At 37.1% G+C, this 13,798-nt stretch overlaps 1 protein-coding gene across 1 annotated transcript in view; it reads right to left on the bottom strand.

Annotated features, from left to right (window-relative positions):
* Nucleotides 1-13,798, bottom strand: part of LOC135474115 (ETS-related transcription factor Elf-3-like) — a 61,233-nt gene that overhangs the window by 20,310 nt on the left and 27,125 nt on the right. The window lies entirely within an intron of this gene.

Consider the following 13,798-nt stretch of genomic DNA (forward strand, 5'->3'; position numbering starts at 1 on the left):
AGAATTATGAATATCCACGCATACATAACAATGCATAATGGCTATTAATAATTTCTTCACATCTACAATACACCACCATATGTCACTGGGAAAATGTCATAAATGTACCTACATGTATTTGATAGCTATACTGCAGAGTTACACACATGTAGATGTACATCAGTGTAAATCCCACATACAATCTCCACAACTGCTAGTCAAATGGATACATATACCTGCAAATGTTGCATTAAAATGGCATCAGTAACATTTAGCGCCAGAGGAAAATTAAGGCATTAAGAAAACTGCATGTATTCGAATTTCAACAGTAGTTGCTATACTACCACACATGTACCCATGTATAATTCTGGCATAGCCTTAAAGCAAATTTAACCTAAATTTACATTCATGTACCTATTCATGTACCTGTTCATGTATCTGAAAGATCTTTTGAATGAATGAATTCTTGGAGTTTAACGTTATACTTAACAGATTTTCAGTCATATGCCAAAGAATTGCTGCCTCAACTGAAGTATGATGCTTAAGACACCAGATATGACATCCTACATAGTCTTTCGTATGACCTGGCCCAGGTATGATCCCAGGTCTCCGGACTGAAAGACCGTTGAAATATTCAATTACCATTATATACAATAACAATGTATCAATGAACAGTTGTTGTTGCATGAAATCTATTAAGTTTTCAATGACATACTGCCTCAATGACCTTTCCCTCTCCCCCTTGTAATATATTGGCTTCAACACTTTTCCAGTTGCTAGCAACTAGGCTCAACACGAAATTGTGCATGTGAATATCTCTGAATTTGCTCGTTTTTCAGACATACTTGTATGTACATCGTAGCTTTAATATGAAAGTCATTTCAGCGATAGGAAAAGAAAACAGAAGTGTGCATGAAGGTGTCTATTGTCAAGTGTGTATGACGGATCCATGGGTAATTAACCTGGAGATGATCAAGCAGGTGGGAGGCTGCTAGACTTGGGGGTTTGGGTTGGGGGTGGGAGCATACAAAATGGAGTATTGCTTATCCCTGCACAGTTTTTGTGTGTGTGATTCTCTGAATGGTGTGGTCAAGAAAAGTAAACAGTGTCCAGGATAAGCCCTGTCTCCTCAACATTGTAGCAGACTTGTGGGGCTATAACAAGCAGCCTGACAAAGTGGATAGAGCAGCCATTCAGGCTGTCCTGGCCACTGAGCCTTATCCTCTGACACCGTACATGTACTGGGAAGATATGAACTGTCTTATGCATGTATATATCTTGATCATATCTTGTGTCTATGCAAATCCTAGTCTTCATGCCAAAATGGAACAGTTGCTAATGGACATATTAAGAGATTATTATGAGCCAGGTTATTTACTATCACTTCAATAGTTATATTTAACTTGTTCTACAGTCTAGTGTTGCCTAGAATCCACTGAACAATCCCGAATTAACAGAAGTGTGAGAATTGGACACTTGGCTATAAACAAAATCCTATAAACCTGTGCTTATACATCAAGACAATGCTGGAAAGATGAATATCTGGTTAATTACATAACGCTGGAAATATGTACATCTGGTTAATTACATAATGCTGGAAACCTACACATCTGGTTAATTACATAATGCTGGAAAAATACACATCTGGTTAATTACATAACGCTGGAAACATACACATCTGGTTAATTACATAATGCTGGAAACATACACATCTGGTTAATTACATAATGCTGGAAACATACACATCTGGTTAACTACAAAATGCTGGAAACATACACATCTGGTTAACTACAAAATGCTGGAAACATACACATCTGGTTAATTACAAAATGCTTGAAACATACACATAGGGTTAATTACATAAAGCTAAAAACATACACATTTGGTTAATTACGTAATGCTGGAAACATGCACATCTGGATAATTACATAAAGCAGGAAACATGCAAATGTGATAACAACACTGGAAAAATGAACACTTAGTTAATTACACATAGTCGGAAACATGCATACCTGGTTAATTGCACAACAATTGAAACATGAACATCTGCTTAATTACATAAATAATGCAAGAAATGTGTGTACACCTGTTTACAGCTGCATGATGCTGGAAACATGCTTAAAAATGACCTGGAAACATGCATGTACAATGCTGGAAACATGCCCACCTGGTCAAATAGACAACACTGGAAACATGCATGCTTGGTATTAACACAATGCTTGAAACATGCACACCTGGTCAAATAGACAACACTGGAAACATGCATGCTTGGTATTAACACAATGCTTGAAACACGCACACCTGGTCAAAAAGACAACACTGGAAACATGCATGCTTGGTATTAACACAAGGTTGGAAACATGCACACGTGGTGAACAACCCAGCTGAATGGATGGACAGATAGACTCCTCTCTTTTTTCCAAAGATACGACGATATACAATAGGAATAAAATGCCAGGTTTTCATGCACTAGCACCAGGAAATGCATTTACATAAAGCTTTATATAGTGGGGCTAAATAATTGTGCTTCCTCATATTTTACATGGAAAACTTAGGGATTTGTTTATTCTACAGGCCATTGTTTGCAATGTGTTTATTCAAGCATATTCTGAAGACGTTATATTGTGAAGATTGATAAATTATATATATTTTTTGCTGAAGCCCTGAAATGTAGTTTTGTTGCCAAAATCAAATTATAAATGTGTATAAATTGCTCTTTCATCTGCAAAAAGGTTGAGGAATTAGGGTATATACATGTACTGTACACTTCCAATGACGGCCCAACAATTATTAACTACTGTGTTAGTCAAGAAACATATCCATGAGGTTCTAACAATTCTGTATCAACTTGTGCAAGCACTTGCTCATGGGGATATATTCTTAATGTATCTGAACTGGTTTTCTGCACACAGCACAGAAAACCAGTTTTACACTAGATAACAGAATGATTTTTTTGCTTATTTCGCTGTTGTTGAATGTCACTCTCAGGAATTTTTCACTTACACAATGGTTATCCCGTTTTATGTGTGGAAGGAACCAGAGTGGTAAACCATCAACCATTGGTAAGTTACTGCTGAACCTTCACATGTGTTATATATTTGCATCTGCTGTACCAGAGTTGTTGACAAGTGATCTATCCAGTTTTATGTGTTGAGGGAACAAGAGTGGTAAACCATCGACCTTTGGTAAGTTACTGATGAACCTTCACATGTGTTATATATGTGCATCTGCTGTACCAGAGTTGTTGACAAGTGATCTATCCAGTTTTATGAGTGGGGGGAACCAGAGTGGTAAACCATTGGCCTTTGAGAAACTACTGACAAACCTTCGCATGCCTGACATCCGAGATGTTGACAATGGTCAACTTCATGCGAGACCACACAAGTGAGCGCATTTGACCACTCACATGGATGTAGAAAATGTGATGTTAATTTGTCAGTTTGAAATCATTATTAAGATCTTTGCAGATGCAAACCTACAGCAGGACTTTAACAGCCAGGACATGATGTACATAGAAACACTTTTGAAAAATCTTACGTGCTGCTCAGAGATGCATCAACATCGAACATGTAGATACACAGGCTTAATATCAAACAAAGCAGTATAATGATTTGACACAACACATAACTATACATTAAATTTAATACGCACACAAAAGAATATGAAGAATTTGCAAATGTGCAAAATTTTTACATCGTGGATTGTTTCTGAGCTTGCATGTCCTGCGCCAATAAAACTGAACTACTTGGGAGTCTATGATAGCGAGAGCACACCTGAGTAAGTTTGTGTGGGCAGGTAAAACTGGGTTAGTGATCTCCGGATTGGTTCCAGATCTCGGCCAGTTCACTTATACCAGGGTATATACAAGCAAAGTATAAGAAATACCAGTAACACTATCTAGTGGAAATCCGAAACCACCAGGCACTTGTTTGCTTTTCTACTAGATATCTCTTCACGGTTCAGTCACTTTTATAGCAGCACATGTACAAGAAGAAGCCTTTTCTAGGATGGACAGAAGAACACCAAGTTTGCTGTTTCTTAATCTGGTGATACATACGCATGCCTGGACATGTTCTACAGTTCACTTCCCATAACTGTTTCAAGTGCAAATACTCTATGACAGCTGACCGAGTTTTCTACAAAGGTAGGACCTCAGGAGCTTACTTAACGGAAATGCACAAGTCGGAGAGGACGTAACCACAAAATCATATGAATTACACCATTTTTTTTTCAATTGGTGGCAGATGCAACAGAATAGTATACAGTTTATATAAAAGATCAAATTTTGTACTTATAATTTAGTTATGGACACTGTGACCTGTTTGTATTATATACATGTAACCACATTTACCACCTTCAGCCTAAAGGGTAAAGTACATCCAGCGTTATTCAGTGCATGCAGTCATTCATGTACATCTTAAACAGGATATACATCAACAATACATCCTGCTTTCTTCATGAACTGTATCATTTTTTTGTCCTCAATTAGTAAAACTGAGACGTGCCTTTTACTTTAAATGCAAAGGGAGTGTCTTATTCAGGATGTTGTCTATAACTATAGACCAGATGTAGATGCTGAACAAGGTGTTTACAAAACACATATCCCATCCCCCTTTCTGTGTTGTAATGGGAAATATCAAGATACACAACCAGGTGTATACTGAGTGTAGCTCACACCTGCACACCTGCTCATTCAAACCTTAAGTCTAAAATAGCAAGGTGGGTATTGTATATATATAAAAAAAAAAAAAAAAACACCATCTGGAACCTAAGATCATTTTTAAGAACATAAGACATTCTCAAATTTTTTTCATTTATTTGATGATTCTTAAATTTAGCATGTTTATAAGTGGATGAAACAAGACAGAGCCTGCAGTGATAACCATGCATGTGCCCGATTGCCAGAAAAATTAGTGATCAAAAAATTGTATATGACACCTCTTTTTACGTCTTCAGAATGTATATCAAACAATGCTCATCAATATACGCCATAGCATACCCCCCTCCCCCATCCCCCCCACCAAAAAGAGAATAAATATGTGTTTGTTTATTGACATAGACATGATGTGTGTTTGTGATAGTGAGTTAAGGATTGAGTTAGGTCTGGGGTATCGTGTCAGTGACATTGTCGTTGCCGCTGCGGCTGTTTGCCTAGATCAGCCCCCAGGTAATAACAGCTTTGGCTGTTTTCTGGCCAGGTGAGAAGAAAGCAGTGAGGAAGTGTCTGGCAGGCTGCCCTGTATCAGCGCCATCACATAGCTGACGTGGGGGTGGGATTACTGTCACACATCACATGGCCGGCCGCATGGAGGAAGGCTGTTAAACTGACCCCACTGCGCAGCAGCCACACTGTTTGCCTGGATCCTGAGCCAGGATTTCTCAAACACTTCAAGTTTACCTGAAGCACTTCATGTGGGCTAAAACAATCAACTACATGTACAATCCACTCTCGTCTATAACCAAACTATACAGGAGGGATCTTTCCAGGAATGATGACATGGCTTCCTTATAGGAAGGTTTAAACTAGTTTATATAAAGGACACTAACTTCCGTAAATCTTCACAAGATGCGTATGTCAACAGAAAAGCACTTAGCAAGCACGTACAATTCAGCAAAAAATTTCATCTCTCTATCCCCAAGTGCATTTGTATCTCAAACATGTCACAGGGGGGGGGGGGGGGGGGGAGCTTCAACCATAAGTCCCAAAGATAATCATGGTATTGCTATTTGGTTTCTTAGGGCCATTACTGATTCAATATTACTTTCAATAAGCACATAATGTACCTGCAGGCATAAACTGGAATTAGACTCTCTATAAACAGAAAATCCGTTTTAAAATGATCTGTATAAAAATGAATAATTCAGCAGCGTTTAAAGCTCAGAATCAGGTTTTTAGTAAATGCCATGCTACACATGGTGGGGCAGAAATTTAGAGCATATACACGTATAACTCGTCTCAAATGCCAGGTACATGAGACATTCTCAATGGCCTTTGTGAAAACGTGATATGCTTACATGTGTAAGTATCAGTATTGAAATTATATACACAACTATTTCAGGTAGAACCAGTCCTCTCGAATGCTCTCTATTTATACCATGCAATATACAGCAGCCCCTGAGGTATAAACTGACATGATGTTACCTTCCCATGTACACAAATACACACCTTTGTCCACTGACCGGGGGTTTACACTGATGCTAAATTCATCATCCATTTCAACAAAGTCATCTGCATTTATAGGGAACTCTAAGCTCTCTTTGTATCATCTTTTTACCCAGATACTTTTAACATACCATGCAGTTTAAGGCAGTTAAGAAATTGAAACGGAGTATTTGTACAGGTACATGCATAGATTGAGCTGTCAATGATTCTAGAGCTAAACACGACCTCAGGCCAGATTAAATGTTACACAGCTTTTCTGGGGGTTCTAGACAAAGTCAGTCTGTATCTACAGATTACATGTATGACCTGTAATACTACATGTACATGTGGCATAAATACCTCAAATAACCTCACCTCAAACATTTTCCATTTTCACAATTGCAGTCAGTTATTTATTTATTTATTTGTTTGGTGTTTTATGCCATACTCAAACACATTTCCCTCATATGACAGCGACCACCATTACGATGGGAGGAAACCTAACAGAGTTCAGTGGGATCTACCAGTTTACATATGGATGGGGGAAGTGACCAGGAAAATCCACAAACATTTGGCTATTATTAACATTTTGATTTTAATACCTTACATGTATTGGTGGAACAACAGTGTTCTTAATGCTAAGGGTTGAAATGAAGAAATTTAGAGGTTGGTCATTCTTACATTAGGCTCCCAAATGTCTAAACCTTGACGGAGAAACCACCATTTACATAAACACGTCATTGGAAGTGGCCCAGTTCTATGGTTTATTTTACTTACAGTTCTATACTGAAATCAAGAATTTCTAACTGGGTAATGTACCTTTACGAACCTTCACAATCATAGTTGTAACTGTGCCAGCTAGAGCTGGATTTGAGCACACAACCTCATTAGTCTAGGAAGGACTGGATGGAGAAAGAAAAGATTTGGCACAATGAGCCACAGATAACCCCAAAGCTCTATCATACAGAGATTCTTACTCTACAGTTCATGTACATGTATGGGGAAATATTTTTAAAAAATCTAATAAACTCAATATTATGAGTTTCAAAACAGAAATAATCAATATCTTGAAATAAAATAACTGTGTTTTTGTCCCCCAATGAGCAGGTGCATTTGGCATTTGATAATGGTACATGTAAGCTACATCTTTCAATAAATAGATGTACCCTAAATCCTTGTACAGTGTACTGCAAGAACTGGCGTATTATACGAGTAGTATCTGATCTGGATATGTCATTTTATAATTTCTGTGGAGTTCAAATATGCCCCAACATGACCAATAAATCTATGAATTATATTTTCAAACTGCATCTGAAATTTTAGTTTAGAGGTTGAATTTGCTGAGGATTTTGGGTAGTTAAAAAAGACACTGAAAATAGCTATCAGACCTTTGAGGTGATTAGTATATCTGTAAGAAGGGTGGTAAAATGTAATTTGTCCATGGGGTCATTATAACTGTGACTTCTATGAATCCCTTAATACAGTGATGATGGCCATAAGATGGCATTACATGTATTATTCCAGAATGCTACGGCCAAAACAACGATGAAATTCCTTACAGCAAAAACAAAGGCCAGTCAATAGCTAGTCAGAACAAAACATGTACATGTAGGTACAGAAAACAATGCAATATACCATTTGTACTGGCTTTGTTGATCAGTATACACAAGGGAATGGCTGGCAGCTGAGGTAGCCATGTTGGCCAACCATTCTCTACAAACGACTATTCTGGAGCAAGATTATTGCCATATGGGAAGAACACGAAGGAGGAGAATATATCAAGAATTGGTGCCCTTGTTACCTGACCACCTCAATTGTTCTACTGATTAACCATTGTTCTTAAGGCGTAAAACAAGTTTTTGTTAGCAAAACACAATATTATATGTAAATATCACAAAGGTGAGTATAAAAGTCAGTTCCAGATTGATGTTTATCTCCTTGAGAGAATATAATACAACCATTTGAATATACTCTCCATTAAACCTTGTAATAAATAGGTACAGTTACCATCAGCAGTAATCTCATTCTTTCATTTTGAAAATGTTTGATTACATTTATCTAACAGTCACAGCTGGCCTCAGTTCCCTTCCACCATGATCTTGGCCCCTATGGTGTAAGTGAAATAGTTCTCAGTACAGTGCAGAACACTAATCATATAAACGAAATAAAAATAAACAAACAAAAGACAGCTACAAAGTACTGCTTGTGCCAACACTGAGAAGAAAGCCCTTGTAGCCACTGCTTCAGGCACATTCTCCTTACAGAAATAAAAAATTTAAGACAATAATCATCAGATATACATTTTCATGTTCACAATAAAACTATTTCCATCTAGAAGTTGTATCTAAGGAATCTATTCTTGAATAAATTCAGCCCTTTTGATAAATGGCTACATGTAAGGACAGTTCTAGTTTTTTTGCCATTGTAGAGAAAAAAATGCATAGTGACATGTAATTTTGCTAAAATTGGTATGGAAACTGCAGTACATCCAGTTAGGTCCCGTTATTTACAATGTACCCTGTAGATCTGAGCAGGGAGAAAGCCAGGATGGCACGCTTGGGGAAGCTTCCTCTGGCCCCCCACACCACTAAGCTTCCTCTTGACATTTACTGTCACACAGCAAACCCACTCACTCACAGGAAAGGCTAATTGTTCACAATTTCAGAAATTGCTCTTCCTGTTGTGTTTTTTGTTTGTGGAGAAAGAGAAGGGCACAGGCCTACTGTGCTGATATTCATAAAGCTGATAATGTGTTGTGCATGTCTGTGTTTATACACGGACATGTTTTCCATGCCACTGGGGACATATTTGATGCAAGTTTTGTCATGCATGCATCATGAATTTTGTACATTTCTATCATCAGAGATGGGCCAACTAATGACTCAGATTCCAAGAAAGCAATGTATCCAAACTATATCATTTAGGGTTGAAACTCAAATAAATGTACCCCAGAATGCTAAATACACATCTGTAAACACAAATGCTTTTATCTATGTACAATGAGTTGTAGGCCACATGACAAGCTTAAAGGAGAAGAAAACTTAACACAATGACATTATAGCCTGAAAAGAGCACATTTTTTTTCTATCTGGTGGTGCCTGCTGCATAATTTTGCGATTTTTCCTCGCCATACACGTGAAGTTTGAAAACGAAAAAGCTGGGATAAATCAATGAGTTCATCTTTAACACCCTGTAATTTATGCTGGAGGTGTGTTGCCTATCAGCCAATGAATGTTGTTAAAACTGCCGGCTTGTTCGTATAAACTTGGAACTTACGTCCAACATTCCGGTTCCCCGGTTGTCAAATGGAAAACAAACTGTACTGTTCGCTATCTTCTGGGAGAAAGAGTTCTACCAGAAATGTACAAACTGTACATCGGCAGTTTCCGATGGCTATTCTCCTCCTAACACAAAAGACTTCAGGACTAGTTCTTAGGGAAAATGGAGTCCCCCACAGGCGACTATGGCGCAGACTTTATTTATAATTTATTAACTTGAGGTACTTGAGAATATTTTTTTATGGCATGCGAGGCAATACATACTCTTTTTAATGATATTTGTGTGATATTTAAATATTCATCTCCTTCAACTTGAACTATGAAAATGGCATAAAACTAGTATACAGCAAAGTCAACACAAATAGAAAACTTTGCCTGTAATATGCAAACTATATTTTTCCATTCCATTTATCCACCTATAATGGACAGACTACAAGTACAGAGCAAAAATCATTACAAGAGTAGGTCCAGGCACTGAAAAGTATTTATACTGAACAGGGCATTAAGTTTAGCTATATTTCTAATATATATAGTTATATATCCTTTCCTTTAATGTTGGATGATGTCTAGATACATTAAACCTGTGAACTATATACATGTATAATTATAGGATTTTAAATGAAGTTATTTGAATATCTCTACCTGTCATACCCATCCTCAAAAACACAGTGTTGGTGAAGTCAGGTGGACAGGTAGAAAGCACTTTAAGAAAAAAAAAAAACCCTTGGCACTAGTGTTGAGATTTTATCATACTGTCATGACTGCACAGTACAGATTATCATTTGCCATATATATGTTGCAAAAGGGAAGTGGTAAATCCCCTTCCTACATGTATCAAGAAGGGCCAAATCTGTGAACTCATGCAATTATCAGTGCACGTGTCCTCATAAAAAGAACATTTGCACTGCAAGGTCACAGAAAAAAAAAGGTTGTGTTCTACTGTCATTTGGGCCCTCTGTGTAGCTCGTCCTTAAGTCTCCTTTTAAAATAAATGATTTTAGTACATCCCTTGCCTAACATCTAGACTGTTATGTTGGCAAATTTGGTGTTTGCCATGTTTAGCAGTTAAAGCTTTATGGACACCAATGTCCACAACAAGGTTCTTGTACTTCATAAAGAGTACTCCTTAAAAACATGTGGTGTGATCTTAAAATTAAAGTGATACCTTAGTTTGAGGACAAAGTATGTGAAAATATATAAATGGTATGAATGAACCCCTATGAAAAAGAACTAGCACCATCATTGCATGTTTCAAAAGAATTTACGATGAATAACACTATTTAACCGTTACATATATGAGCAGTCTTCAAAAACAAAATCTATTATATTAAGCTAGTTTACGTAAAATCTTCATGTAACATGATAATATTCTGTGTGTGATGTAGAATAGGAAGACGTGACATTGAGTCAGGCAACTTTGCTGGACACTGAAAACACAGCATCCTTTTGGCCGATATGTCAGAAATTACTCCAGCCAAAAATGGAAATGACAGAAAACTTTTACTCCATGTGATTCTATGTTAATTTGGCGATTTTAATGCAGTGAAATTTTTTTTTAGCAAAACATCTCTGATCCTTATCATTTGACCTTGCTTTTCATAGGATGCAGAGAGTCTGACACTTGTCAAGCTCTTTAAAGCACATTTGCACATGCGTCAGCAATAAACATCTTCTAGGAACATAAACAACACGCAGACATAAAATGTCGCGAGTGAAATTCCTTCTGGTTCTTCATCAATAGCCAAGATGACGTACAACAATTTCATTCCTTACTGGGTGTTGACCGTTTCTAAAACTGTTCAAGGATCAAAACTGTAGCATTCCTATCTACCAGACCCAAGCAACTAACGATCAAAGCCTACAAGTTCTGTGATGATTACATGCCCCCAAGGCCAAATCACCTTAGGCTATACATGGCTTTATTACATTAACAATAAACACGGTTGAAAAGCTAATACCTTCAACAGATGGTGGCTAGACGCCAGGGCTAAATATAAAACCAAATTTAACACGAGTAACACTGACCATGCAACTACATGTACTTGCTTAAGATCTTTTAGAGCTGCCTTATTAAAAACACAGGAGAAAAAGTTGTCTTGCCCAGGTTGAAAGCTGCACGTTTTCCTTCATTTCCTGGTCATGACTTACCAGCTGGGTAAAAAGTTCGCCATCACAACAGCCGGATGAACAATGGTGGACTGTCCTCCATTGTCTAATGGCCATTGTCTTCAAGACGCATACTTCTGTAATTAATATTAAGCCTGAGCACGGAAGCTGAAAAAAGGCACCTTTCTAAAATCAGAACATCTAAAAGGAATTTGTAGCTATTGCTAGGTGTAACTATAATACCACCTTTGTGACTGCATGACAATGTCTTCATCATTATCTCATGCTGCGCTTAATCTCCTCTAGGTAAACCCTCCCTTAGTAATGATTCACGGAAAATGTGTTACACAACCTGGACTTTCACCACAGGTAGGGTCAGTCATATCAAAATGTCCAGGTGATGAGACTCTAGACTATACTGGTGCTACATGTACTACTAGTTTCATGCAATAGCTGTGCAATTTTCGATCTTTGTGCTTCATGGATATGTACATACATGTGGATCCAAACTTTTAAGTTTTGGAGTTGTATTTGATAACACTACATGGAAATACTTACCTGCTAACTACTACATGCAGGTTACCTGATGAAAAGTAAAATATGGATGTGTACACATTCATGTATTAATTTGATGTATTATTTGCGTCTCTCAGTACAGTGTTGATGGGAGACTCAAGGACGACCTACACAAACGGTCCAAATGACAGTAGAATGCAACATTTTCGTATGTGACTTTGCAGTGCATGTGAACTTCATACATGTTTTACGAGCATATGTGCACTGATAATTTTTATGTAATAAAGGAAAGAACAAATGAGTTCACAGCTTTGGACCGTCTTGATAGAGGCGGAAAGAGTTTTACTAGATCTCTATTACATGTACAGTCCACGACCCTTTTCCAAAAAGTAATGCTAGGCTAGTAAAGTTGACTATACATGTAACTGGAATGACAACTAAAGGCTCACTGGTACATGTCTGCCTTCATGATCATGACCTGAACTGAAGCAACCAGGTGGGTCAGAGAGTAATTAATACCATTGTGGATTATAAATGTTTGGACAGTTCATGCAAATTTAAAAAGACACTTACAACGTGAGACAAAGTTTTAAGTAATGGTATTTATTGGTGGAATTGCCTTGTTATTTTGATTGAAATCTGAATCTAAGCCACTCTGTAAGACAGGTCTGAAGTTGGGGGTCACATGACCACCCTTTCGTGTCTAAAACAAAATACCCATCCATTGTTAAGGCATTGGGGAAAAGGTCACTTTTTGCCACGTCACTTTTGTGGCCTCTAGCTTCCGATGTCTTACAGAATACTAGTTTACTTTCTGAAACAAAAATTCAAGGGGACATAACCCAAGCCACTGACAGGGAACAGTTTCAGTTTACTTGAGAGTTACTCCCCTTGAACTGGATATAAACGGGAACACACACACACATATATATATATATACACATATACATATATTTATTAACTAGTGTGAAATCCTTCTTTAGCCCCTACTTACTTTACATTCTGTTATAGTGATGTCTATTTATTTCAGAGATAAAGTTTTCCAGATAGGGCACAGACTCATTTATTTCAATACATGTTTCTCTGATAGCTAAAATTCACTTTTTGATATCTCAAAACATTCCGTCCTGCACATACCACGAAAAAAAAATCAGATGTGTAAAAATGATTTATAGATACATGCATTGTATATCAAAATTCAGCACATCTGAAACAAACAATAATTAGACAAATGTGGAATTCTTTTTTGTGATATCCGCCTCTTATGAAAAAAGGTTCTCCCTAAATTTATAACTAGGTGAAATGGTTTTCTAGGACAGTATGCATACATGGACTACTTCTACTTCCACTTTAATGTAAAAGAATGATAACTGCAATTTCTATAAACCGCATAAATTCTAATACATGTTGCTCTTTAACAAATATGTTGATTACAATAGTTTTTCAAGACTGTTCAAAATAATTTCAGGTTTCTGAAAAAGATTTAACGACAGCTGAAATACATCATCCATATATCCATGAAAGCTTGCCATTTATTTTCAGTCAAAAACATCTGGGAATGTATTTGACATACCTGAAAAGACAAGATATCTTTAAGGGACTTCCTAACAAACGAAATTCAGAATTTTTCAGTTGGTTCACTTAAATAAACAAAAAATATGAGCTGCATTTGCCTCGTAAATGTTTAAATACCCTGGGAACATATTTTCCAAAAAATGAACCTAAAGAACTAAAACGGGAATCTGTCGCAAATCTAAACTGTCAGCATGATGAGATA

The sequence above is a fragment of the Liolophura sinensis genome, chromosome 8 (genome assembly GCF_032854445.1).
Source record: "Liolophura sinensis isolate JHLJ2023 chromosome 8, CUHK_Ljap_v2, whole genome shotgun sequence".
Lineage (NCBI taxonomy): Eukaryota > Metazoa > Mollusca > Polyplacophora > Chitonida > Chitonidae > Liolophura > Liolophura sinensis.